At 41.0% G+C, this 12,644-nt stretch overlaps 1 protein-coding gene across 10 annotated transcripts in view; it reads right to left on the reverse strand.

Moving 5' to 3' along the window:
• The window catches only part of b3galt1b (UDP-Gal:betaGlcNAc beta 1,3-galactosyltransferase, polypeptide 1b), a 231,741-nt gene that overhangs the window by 108,384 nt on the left and 110,713 nt on the right, over positions 1–12,644 (reverse strand). For all 10 annotated transcript variants that reach the window (XM_048194644.1, XM_048194641.1, XM_048194637.1 and 7 more), the window contains one exon: positions 8,150–8,204. The gene's annotated coding sequence lies outside the window, so the exon portion shown is untranslated. The remainder of the gene's footprint in view (positions 1–8,149; positions 8,205–12,644) is intronic.

Here is a 12,644-nt window from a genome sequence, read left to right on the forward strand (position 1 = left end):
ATTGCTGAGTCTATGGGGTTAACTACTATGCCGTCTGTGTTGGCCGAGTCAGTTACAGATACTACAGAGGCGGTCAAGCACATAACATTGACCCCTCAAGAGCTGAGGAGCGGAGAGGCCATAGTTATTCAGTCTAATACCCTTCCTTCTAAAGCCCCAAACACAGCAGTTTCTGAAGCATCTAGTCCAGTGGAATCAATTTCAAGACCGCTTGGCATTCTTGTCACACCGGAAGTGGGTGTTCTAGCCAGACATGACCTGTCCAGGAACTTCCCTTGTGTGACTCCAGAGCCAGTCAAATCAACTGTCTTTTCTCAGGGTACTAAATCAGCCACTCCTGAATCTGCCGAACTAACCACTGATTTCCCTGTATCTGCCAAGAGTTTTTCTGTTTTTCCTGAGCCTGTCAAATCAAGTGTTGTCCCTCAGTCAATTAAGCCTGCTCTTACTGAGTTTGCTGAGTCAGCTTCATTCACTGCTGAGTCTACAGAGGTCACTGCTGTTTCGCCTGAGGTAGCCAAGTTAACTGCAGATACTACAGAGGCGATCAGGCACACACCATCGACCCGTCGCAAACGGAGGAGAAAGACCCAGGCAAGGCAGTCTACTATTCCCCAATCTCAAGCCTCAAGTCCAGTGGTCCGAGAATACCCAAGTCTGAGTGCCCAGAACCGTGAGGTCCTGGAGGACCCTATTATGATGGTCTCAGATCCAGTGGTCCCTGAGGTATCAGGTCCAGTGACTTTTTCTAAGCCGCCTGTCAGTCAATTCATGCCCTCCGAGACCGTTTCTACCAGTGCTGTCATGTTTAAAGACGTCTCTTGTCAGTCAATGTCTGCTATTACCGCCAAGGAGGCCATTCCCAAGTTGCCTGTAGTTATTGCTGCAGAGGCCTTTTCTGAATGTCTTACAAGTCTCATGTCCATAGTAAAGATTCCTGTTGTGTCCATAGTAAAGATTCCTGTTGTGTCCACGGTAAAGATTCCTATTGTGTCCACAGTAGAGATTCCTGTTGTATCCACAAGGGATGAAATTCCAGGAGGAATTCCTGAGTCTGCTCCTGAGAGAGCAGTCCCAACGCCCGCTCTGAGAGCAATTCCTCAGCCTGCTTCAGATGAGGTTTTTCCTGAGCTCGCTGCTAAGAAAGCTGTTCCCGAGTCCGCTCCCAAGGGAGATTCAGTCCCAGAGCCCACTCCAGAAGGAGCAGCCCCAGAGTCCGCTCAGATGAGAGCAGTTCCTGAGCCCGCTGCAGAGAGCGCTGTCCCTGAGCCCAGTGCTGAGGAAGCTGTTCACGAGTCCGCTCCCAAGGGAGAATCAGTCCCAGAGCCCACTCCAGAAGGAGCAGCCCCAGAGTCTGCTCAGGTGAGAGCAGTTCCTGAGCCCGCTGCAGAGAGGGCTGTCCCTGAGCCCAGTGCTGAGAAAGCTGTTCACGAGTCCGCTACCAAGGGAGATTCAGTCCCAGAGCCCACTCCAGAAAGAGCAGCCCCAGAGCCCGCTCAGATGAGAGCAGTTCCTGAGCCTGCTGCTGGGAAAGCGTTCACCAAGCCCGCTCCAGAGAGAGCAATCACAGTGCCCATTACAGCTCCAGAGAGAGCGTTCACCAAGCCCGCTTCAGCTCCAGAGAGAGCGTTTACAGAGCCCGCTCTAGCTCCAGGGAGAGTGTTCACCGAGCCCGCTCCAGAGAGAGCATTCACTGAGCCCGCTTCAGCTCCAGTGAGAGCAATCACAGTGCCCATTACAGCTCCAGAGAGAGCGTTCACCAAGCCCGCTTCAGCTCCAGAGAGAGCGTTTACAGAGCCCGCTCTAGCTCCAGGGAGAGTGTTCACCGAGCCCGCTCCAGAGAGAGCATTCACTGAGCCCGCTTCAGCTCCAGTGAGAGCAATCACAGTGCCCATTACAGCTCCAGAGAGAGCGTTCACCAAGCCCGCTCCAGAGAGAGCATTCACCGAGTCCGCTCCAGCTCCAGAGAGAGCATTCACTGAGCCCGCTTCAGCTCCAGAGAGAGCAATCACAGTGCCCATTACAGCTCCAGAGAGAGCGTTCACCAAGCCCACTCCAGCTCCAGAGAGAGCATTCACCGAACCCACTCCAGCTCCAGAGAGAGCAGTCACAGAAGTTACTCTAGCTCCTGAGCATGCTCCAATTTTGGCTCCAGCCCCTGAGGACAATTTTAAGTTTATGTCTACGGTTTCTAAGGGCACCCCAAGTTCTCTCTCCAAACCCATTTCCAAGACATTCTCCTTCCCTGTCACTTCAGCCATTGCCCCTGATTCTGCCACTGTCTCCAAACCCAGTTGGAGGTCCAGACCAGTGAGGCCAGTCCCCGTTTCCAAGAGTGCTTCCAGTCAAGTTTTCACCCCTCCCACCCCACCCTCTGTTTTTGCTGGTTGTTTTGGCTCCCCTAAGCCAGCACCACCCTGGTCAGCCAAAGACTTTATGCCCAGTTTCGTTCCCACCCGCCCCTTTCCACCCTCTGTGTTCCCTGGCCAGTTTGGATCCTCCAGTTTTGTTCCCCGCCCACCCTCCCAGTTGGTACCTCCTTGGGCCCCTTCGCCCTGTGTGGACGCCTGGAGGCGTCCATTGGAGGGGGGTACTGTCAGGGTTCTGCCCTGACAGCCCTGTCTGTTTTGTCTTTGTTTAATGTCTCCATGTTTATGTTATGTCTGAGCACATGGCTTTGTCTGTGGTTGTGTCTGCCATGTGCTCCTCTGTTCCCTCCTCCTTGTTTGTCACCACGCCCCCTGGTCTAGTCATTGTTTAGTGTTTTCACCTGTTCCCTATCCTCCCTGCTCCCTTTCTTGTTGAGTCCTCGTTTGTCTTAGTGTTGTCACCTGTTCCTCATGTTCTTTGCCTCCTTTATATTGTGCACTCTTTCCCTCATGTCTTTGCCAGTTCGTTAAGCTTCGTGCCTGTGTTCTAGTCTTTTGTTTCACCTAAGCTCATAGCGTTTTGTGTTGGAGATTCTCGTATCCCTTTTTGCCTTTGTTGTCTTCCCTGTTCCAGACCATCTAACCACCTGTCTCATCTAGTCCTGGTAGTGTCTCTTGTCTCCCCCTGTCCTGTCCTACAGACTGAGGATCCCTGTGGCTGCTCTGTCTCCCCCCCCCAAGCAGCAAGACCGGTTCAGTGCCTGATCGTATCTGATGGTTCTAACTACTTAAGCGGTTTGATCCTGTCTGGCTCCTGCTACATCTTTGGGCCTCATACTGCACACCTGCCAATGCCCACCGGCCTGCTTACTACCTGGGCTGTTCTCAGTGGCCGTTCCCTCAGCGTGCTCGTCTTTGTGTCGCACCCCCTTCCTATTGTATGGACTGTGTTCACCTCCACACCCTCTATATTCCAAGTTTGTCAATAAACCTGTAAAACTCATCCTGCGTTTGAGTCCTCCCTCACAGATCCCTGATAAAAAATGAAAATGTACAACTGCTCAGATTATCATTTAGCAGATTCCCAGTCAAATTGTGACAGGAAACTTGTTTTGGAAAATAGCAGAATATAAATGTTGTTACACTCTTATTATTATTATTTTTTTAGTTTCTATGCATGCAATAAGAGGCATTAATTAGTTTTTCTTTTATCAGAGCAGCTCTGCAGGAGATGAAGTCTCTGATGATTACTCTTGATGTAGTACAAACCAGTCTCTTGAGAGCATGTTAGGACGGCCATCACCGTGTACCAAGTAAAGTTTCTGAAAAGAAGATCATTATGATGGTGCATGTCTACCAGAAAAACGTCTGTGTTCTTTGCTGTCTTTACTTTCAAATACGCATGAAAGGATATAAGGACCTGAGTGTTTAAAACCCTTTGTCCTTTGATACACTGTAAAATGCCTTGATTCCAAGAAATGGCCCTGCTCCTTTTTATATGGATATTGCCTCATTCAAAGAGATTCAATTTTTCAAAACTATTAGTCCTGAAGGCCATCTAAGCAACCCACCACACACACACACACACACACACACACACACACACACACACACACACACACACACACACACACAAAAAAAAAAAAACCTGCAAGCATGGAGCAGCAAGCCAATGACAGGCCAGCTAGGAAATGAGACTTTCCTTTAACCTATCAAACGTCACAACTGCACAGAAAGACGGAGGGAATGATGACAGAAGGACTGGAGAAGCACTGAACACGATCAATATGAGTAAAGTGTTTTCCACTGTGAATCTCCACAGCACAGACACAAAGAAGAAACCTCTAAGCTCATTTAAAGGTGAAAGGTATAAATTATATACCACTAGTGGAAATGGAACTGCAATCTGTTATTTGAGTGGATATGTTCAGAATTGCATTCTAACATGCTATGCATACTGTACATAATATTTCATCCTAGGCTCACTGCCTCTACCAACATTTTTGCAAATCTCCAAAAATGTACCGTACAAATCACAGTCGTTTCCAGCTGAAATGAACACTAGTTAAAAAAGTATATACATTTTTATATTTTTTAGAAAATTACCGATTGTTTCACTAGTTAAGATCCTTATTCTGTTTAGCAAAACATGCGAGTTTAACGAAACATAGCAAAACATGCACACAAAAATGCAGCCAAAGGCACATATTTCCAATGAGATTGGGTTGTAATATTTTCTGTATGAATAGAATACATGGACCTGCTACATATGCCAACATGTGTAGTATAAAACAGAGCCTGATGCATGCAAAATTGCATCCCTAAGTGCAATGCAATGCACTTGACTGAATTTGCAATAGTATACTAGCATACTACACTCTTAAAAATAAAGGTTCTTTATTGGCACCTATGGTTCCATGAAGAACCTTTAACATCCACGGAACCTTTCCAAAGGGTTCTTTATAGTGAATAAAAGAACTGTTAAGAACTGTTCACTGAAAGTTCTTTGGGGAACCAAAAATGGTTCTTCTATATGGCATTACTGCAAAAACCCCCTTTTGGAACCTTTATTTGTACCTTATTTCTACCATATGGCAGAAATAGTATAGTAGTATGCTATTACAAACTGAGACCATTCCATTTCCAGTGTGGTGAATGAACCAGAAGTAATATCAGCTGTGATTTTTATCTCTGTTTTGACTCATTAATTGAGTGGACTGCCAAAAGTAAAAACAATGACATGACATCTCTTGCTAAAATTAAAAATGCAATGTGATGAGGTTATGTGACAACAATGTGGCATTCTACTGTTCGAAACGTTGCATTATGCAGTATTCGTAATAGTTTTCCATTCTCAACACATATAGCCTGTTGACTACTTGTTTCAGGGAACTGGTTGGAGTGTTTGAAAGTTGTGATTACATTTGCAATTCTGTTTGATGCTGCTAGTGGCACAGAAACTACACACACATCACCTTTAAATTCTGATGCCATTATCTGTTGCAGTAACCTCAAATTACCAGAAATTACTAAGTTTACTATGGAAAACAATGTCTGATAGGCACATCTCAGGCCACAAAACACTTATCGACGACTACTTACTCAAAACATATGATTGTATGCGATATTTGGCATTGCTTACAACGGTCCGTCATTCACATAACAATTCACCAATTGACAAAAAGCCAAAGGTTTTTAATGAGAATAACTAGTCTGCCCAATGGTTTCACCAAACTCCCAGCTGACAGACTGTGCCTCCAAACCACAGAGTCCTCTTTGTGCTGTTCTATTTGTAGACAAAGGAAAATCAAATGGTGAAATGAGAGCACTCCCCCAGTGAGGCGCTTAAAGTGTGGCTGACGGTTTAATGAATGTTAATTGCTCCTTAGTGGAAGCACAGGATAAAAATGTGTCCACACACACACACACACACACACACACACACACAGCTGAATCACATATGCCCTGATATATTACAACTATATGATCCCTTACAGCCACATTCAGTAATATCTCTCAAATCTTTCCTAACCCTCTCATAAGAATAAATTACAAAATACACAAACCTCTAATTTATCTGATACTCTGTGGTAATTTCATATACAATCAAAATAATGGGGCAACAGTGATTTTATTGCTTCAGGATGGCAAGTGGCTGTATTGTTGATTGTAGTGGGCTTTCCTTTACCAACATTATTGGTGCACCGCTCAACTTGCCAGCTTTTGAAAACAATAATTGCAAGAAAATCACATACTTTAAATGTCTCGACTCAATACAGTATACTCTTGCAAAGCGTTACTATAGCAAATCTCAAATGCCTGATTTTATACCTTGTCACAAAATGTATATAAAGTTGGATGTATAAGTAGGCACAGATACAGTTTTCTTGTAACATATATACTTTAAAGGGATCATGAATTGAAAAATTTTGATATATAAGAGGTCATCGTACTATAAGAATATCATGTAAGTTTCAGAACTGAAAACTTCCTTGTTAGTCCAATAAAAGCTTTTATTGACACCAGGCCCAGCGAACGACTGATCCTGAAATCTGCCTATCATAGATAGGTGAAACGCCGCCTCCGCAGAAGAAATCAACGCCTACTTCATCATTGCAACATTAGCGCCGCCTACTGGCATGTTAGTGAGATGACGAGGAGAGAAGAGCGATACAGGACTAACATTAGGACTAACATTAGGATCCTAATGTTAGGAATATGGTTATTTATTTTCAACAATGTGAATGTCTCAGTTGAGCATTATTTATTTGTATTCGGTATTTCACTGTGGACTCTTTGGTAAATCAATCACATTACAAAAAGACTTTTAGGATATGGACTCGACAGTAATGCAACAACATGTAAGTAACTGTGTTAATTCTAATGCCTGATCTGATATGTAATGATTCATGGACAGTCAGATGTTCTTTGTCTATGTGTCAGTAAATCAAACCAGTGACTAAACACTCAACTTCATGTTATTTCTCTTAGAAAATAATCTTATTTAAACAGTGATTAAATTATAATAGAAAGCAATCAAAGAACGCTCCCTTTACAATCGCTAGAGCTGTCAGTCAAACAGCGTTTATTAGTGACTGAGTTCTGGATTTGTGCCAAATTTCCATTTTATTCAACGGATCTCTTAGTTACATTGCGTTTGCACTGTTAGTTATGATGAAAGCATTCGTTAGTGTGCAGAAATTGAGTTGCAATGACGAGACCCCTTTAACTTTATACTATATATAGCATATCTCAACTGTCTGATTGCTTGTATTATTAGAAAATGTAAACTTTATTATCACCAAGCTCTAATTTGCTAAATGTATAATATTGAAGACATTAGGATATTATAAACATTAAAATCATGATTTTCTGCAAAGCTGCTTGAATCAATGTGTATTGTGAAAAGCAATATACAAATAATTTGACTTGACTTTTGTCTTGTCTTTCTAACTTGACAAGGAATTTGTTTCCTCAGCCACAAAAACTCTACAATTCTAACATTCTACAGAGGAAAATGTTTGAATAGAAACTGCAGCAGTGCATAATGCATCATGAACAAAATGAATGATTATCAATGCATGAACCAAACTCACTCAGAATGCAGTTCCTACAATATCTCACAGGACATAGATCACATTGTCTTCACTCCTTTTGGTAGTTGCCACATCGCTGCTTATTTGCATAAAGTAACTTTTCTCAACTTTTGTCATTGGACAAGCCCACATTGCTGTGTTGTCAGAACTCGCCAACTCTTATTGAAAACGAATGATTTCCGGTCGCTGTATGTGTGAACTTATTCTAATCAGGCACTAGTCTGCAACCTCTGCTCATTTCTAAAACAGGAAAATATAAATAATTTGCAGAGGGAGTAATTTTGGCCGGTGCCCTGAGGTAATAACTTCAATTTATGGTGGAAAACTCAAAAGGGCCTTTGAATTAATTCCTGTATCTCAGTGTGCTCGCTATAAAACACAAAAGGAAATGTACAAGACATCACAAGGCTACATCTGAAGGTCAAATTTCAAAGTTTTCCTTCCTATAAAAACTGTGTTTAAAGGGGGCATATTTTTTGATAACTATACGGCATATAAACAGCATACAGAACAGCACTATAAACCAAAACTGGGTCCAACTATTCAAAAAGGTTTTGATGTATATTTGAGAGTTTAGAGTATAGAAGCCAACAAGAGTTTAGAAGCCAACAACTTTGCACTTTGGCAGAAAACAGCAATCAACAGCAATCCAACATTTTTCAGAGTCATCCCGCCATATCGTACCTCAGATGTGACCTTCTTCCAGTATACCATTGTCTCTCCTCTCTTCTCCAACCATCTGTGGAAAGAAGACAAGAGGTTATTAGAGAGGGGCCAAGAAAAGGAAGTGAAAATATAGCTGCAAGCAGCAATTACAGGACTGAGCACAGCAGCAGCAGAGATGCTTTCGATTTACCAGCGTGCAAAGAAGCAGGGGATAGCAGAATTATGACCACCAGGGGACGCTGTCCCCGCTAAAAAAAATGCACAGGGTTACTCAAAGGTGCCCTAGAATTAAAAATTGAATTTATCTTGGCAAAGTTGAATAACAAGAGTTCAGTACATGGATATGACATACAGTGAGTCTCAAACTCCATTGTTTCCTCCTTCTTATATAAATCTCATTTGTTTAAAAGACCTCCGAAAAACAGGCGAATCTCAACATAACACCGACTGTTACATAACAGTCGGGATCATTAATATGTACGCCCCCAATATTTGCATATGCCAGCCCATGTTCAAGCATTAGACAAGGGCAGGACGTCTGGATGTGCACAGCTGAATCATCAGACTAGGTAAGCAAGCAAGAACAACAGCGAAAAATGGCAGATGGAGCAATAATAACTGACATGATCCATGATATTTTTAGTGATATTTGTAAATTGTCTTTCTAAATGTGTCGTTAGCATGTTGCTAATGTACTGTTAAATGTGATTAAAGTTACCATCGTTTATTACTGTATTCATGGAGACAAGACTGTCGTTATTTTCATTTTTTAAACACTTGCAGTCTGTATAATTCATAAACACAACTTCATTCTTTATAAATCTCTCCAACAGTGTGTAATGTTAGCTTTAGCCACGGAGCACAGCCTCAAACTCATTCAGAATCAAATGTAAACATCCAAATAAATACCATACTTACGCGATTAGACATGCTGCATGACGAACACTTTGTAAAGAACAATTATGAGGGTTATATTAGCTGTGTGAACTTTGTTTATGCTGTTAAAGGGAAGCGTGAGCATTTAAAGGGGCTGCAGCCTAAATCGGCTCATAGTTAATGATGCCCCAAAATAGGCAGTTAAAAAAATGAATAAAAAAAATCTAGGGGGTATTTTGAGCTGAAACTTCACATACACATTCAGGGGACACCTTAGACTTATATTACATCTTTTTAAAAGACGTTCTACGGCACCTTCAAGGCTAGTTCCACTGCTAAGATTTATTAAAACAAAACTAATCATTGTAAGGCTTGGTCTGAAGATCATTTAAGAAACATCTCACGATTACTGAATTAAATTTGTAGGAGAAGTAGCAAAAAAAACAAAACAAAAAAAACATTTATTTTATTTTATATTATAATTTTAAATGAAATTCAAATAGGTGGACATTTAATATGGCTTGGAAAGATGGATATCACTGTAGATACTCCATGTGACTTTGATGATATAAAGATCTATGCAGAGATGCATCAAATTTTCTATATTTGGCTGAAACAACAACAACAACAAAAATCGGTTTTGGATGAAATATGTATTGTAGGGCTGAAAACATTTACTGAAACAGCGCTTTTCCAATGATGTGTTTTGCTTGTGTCAGCATCTTTTTCATGCACACAACATGGATAAACTACAACAGGTAAACAGTGTATGTACGTAATATGTAATACACTGTCCAGCCAAAAAAAAAAAAAAAAGTCGCTGTTTGGATTTTAATATGCAAATAACTAAGAATCTATGACTGGATCATTATTACAGTGATTATCATGGCCATATTCCAGGATGACAATGTCAAGATTCATCAGGGTTAAAATTGTGAAAGAATGGTTCAGGGAGCATGAAGAATCATTTTCACACATGAATTGGCAGATCTGAGTCCAGACCTTAAATTCATTGAAAGTCTATGGGATGTGCTGGAGGAGACTTTACAGAGTGCTCACCTCTTGCATTGTCAATACAAGATCTAGACCAAAAATTGATGCACCTCTTAATGGAAATAACATCCCAACATTAATAATCACTGTAATAATGATCCATCCATAGACTCTTAAGTATTTGCCTATTAAAATCCAAACAGCAACTTTTTTTTTTTTTTTTTTTTTTTTTGGCCAGGCAGTGTATTTTATTTACTTGGTTGAAATATCAAGAAGCGGCTCATTGATGAAGAACTTTACTACTGCTGGTTTAATTTATGACCTGTGAACACTCTAAACAGCATTCAGAGTTTAATTACCAAAATTATATTAACAAACCTTTATTTTTGGTCTCAGTTTTCGGCTAAACGAAAACCTTTTGGTGTATAACTATATAAGCCAAGTTTTTTTTTCCATACATCAAAAAGTTGCAAAGATAACACCATCACTGTTACATTTGCATTTAAAAATCAGATATCCAATTTATAAGGCTTGGTCTGAAGAGCATTGCCACACATTTTGGTAAAGATTGGGGAAAAAATGAGTAATGGAAAAACTGTTAAAGTGCCCCTATTATGCTATTTTAAAGGTTCCTAATTTTATTTTGGAGGTCTTATACAACAGGTTTACATGCATCCAAGGTCTAAAAACACTTTAATTTTCTCATAATATACATTGCACATCACCTCATTTCTCAAAGAGTCTGAAAACGGTTTGTTTAAAGATTCGGTATCTCTAAACTCCTCCTTTCCAAGAGCCTACTCTGCTCTAATTGGTCAGTTGGCCCAGTCTGTTGTGATTGGTCTACTGCTTACAGCGCAGAAACAATTACTTTTCTAGACCACACGGTTAAAAAGTTATGAGTAGAAATGCAAGTGCAACTTTGATCTATTGATGGTGCTAGACGGTTTAAGAGGCAAAAACTAAGATTTCTGAGATTGAAGTACACACCCTCACCTATCCCTGTGCCAAATTTCATGACATTCTGCCATACGGTTCTAGAAGCTGTCATATAAATACAATAGATGCCTACACACCTTCGGCCTCTAACAAGAAATAATCAAAAGCCAAAGAGTGAAAGGAAACAAGAAGTCAGGCAGAAAGAATGAAGACAGGGAGACGGTGATAGAGCAGGGAGGAGATGACACAAAAAGGATGGATGAGAGATGAATGGTTGCATTCCTTTATGATTCTGTCAGGCTCTGTGACTGGAACAATTGATTATTAGAGGCGCTTTGTATGGAAGGTCCACAGTGACCTGTCTGAAAGCGTCGGAGTTGCATTGATGGATACGGACAGAGCAGGGAGAGGTGAGGCGGTGCGCCTTAAAGAGACAGGAGTGAGAGCTGTACAGGGAAAAGCATTTCATATGCTTTCTGCCATCCTCCTTAAAGGGTTGATGTGTGTTTCATAATAACTTTACATCTACAATCTTAAAGATGACAGTATCTAGAAGTTATCAAGACAGGTCCAAATCATATGACACTGTCTCAGCATCAGACAGCACACCAATTCATTTTTAAATTTAAAGTCACACCCCCCAGCGATGAACCATTGAAATTTCGAAACCCTTATGACGTAATGAATCCTCGTTTACTGAAATCACGTGACTTTTGATACATGCTCCGAACCACTTATTTGGAACAAAATATTTGTAAAGCTTCAAAGCTTCATGAAGCAGTGTTTTTAAATTGCCCATCACTAGATATTGTTGAAAAGTCGTTATTTTGTTTTTTTGGTGCACAGAAAGTATTCTCGTCGCTTCATAACATTAAAGGTGCCATCGAACGTTTTTTTTTACAAGATGTAATATAAGTCTAAGGTGTCCCCTGAATGTGTCTGTGAAGTTGCAGCTCAAAATACCCCATCGATTTTTTTTAATTAATTTTTTTAACTGCCTATTTTGAGGCATAATTAGAAATGCGGCCGATTCAGGCTGCGGCCCCTTTAATTGCTCGCGCTCTCCGCCCCCTCCCGAGCTCTTGACTCTATCACTGCATAAACAAAGTTCACGCAGCTAATATAACCCTCAAAATGGATCTTTACAAAGTGTTCGTCATGCAGCATGTCTAATCGCGTAAGTATGGTATTTATTTGGATGTTTACATTTGATTCTGAATGAGTTTGAGGCTGTGCTCCGTGGCTAACGGCTAATGCTACACTGTTGGAGAGATTTATAGAGAATGAAGTTGTGTTTATGCATTATACAGACTGCAAGTGTTTAATAATGAAAATAGCGATGGCTCTTGTCTCCGTGAATACAGTAAGAAACGATGGTAACTTTAATCACATTTAACAGTACATTAGTACGAAACATTTAGAAAGACAATTTACAAATATCACTAAAAATATCATGATATCATGGATCATGTCAGTTATTATTGCTCCATCTGCCATTTTTGCTGTTGTTCTTGCTTGCTTACCTAGTCTGATGATTCAGCTGTGCACAGATCCAGACGTTAATACTGGCTGCCCTTGTGTAATGCCTTGAACATGGGCTGGCATATGCAAATATTGGGGGCGTACATATTAATGATCCAGATTGTTACGTAACAGTCGGTGCTATGTTGAGATTCGCCTGTTCTTCTGAGGTTTTTTAAACAAA

Source organism: Megalobrama amblycephala, linkage group LG6 (assembly GCF_018812025.1).
Source record: "Megalobrama amblycephala isolate DHTTF-2021 linkage group LG6, ASM1881202v1, whole genome shotgun sequence".
Classification (NCBI taxonomy): Eukaryota; Metazoa; Chordata; class Actinopteri; order Cypriniformes; family Xenocyprididae; genus Megalobrama; species Megalobrama amblycephala.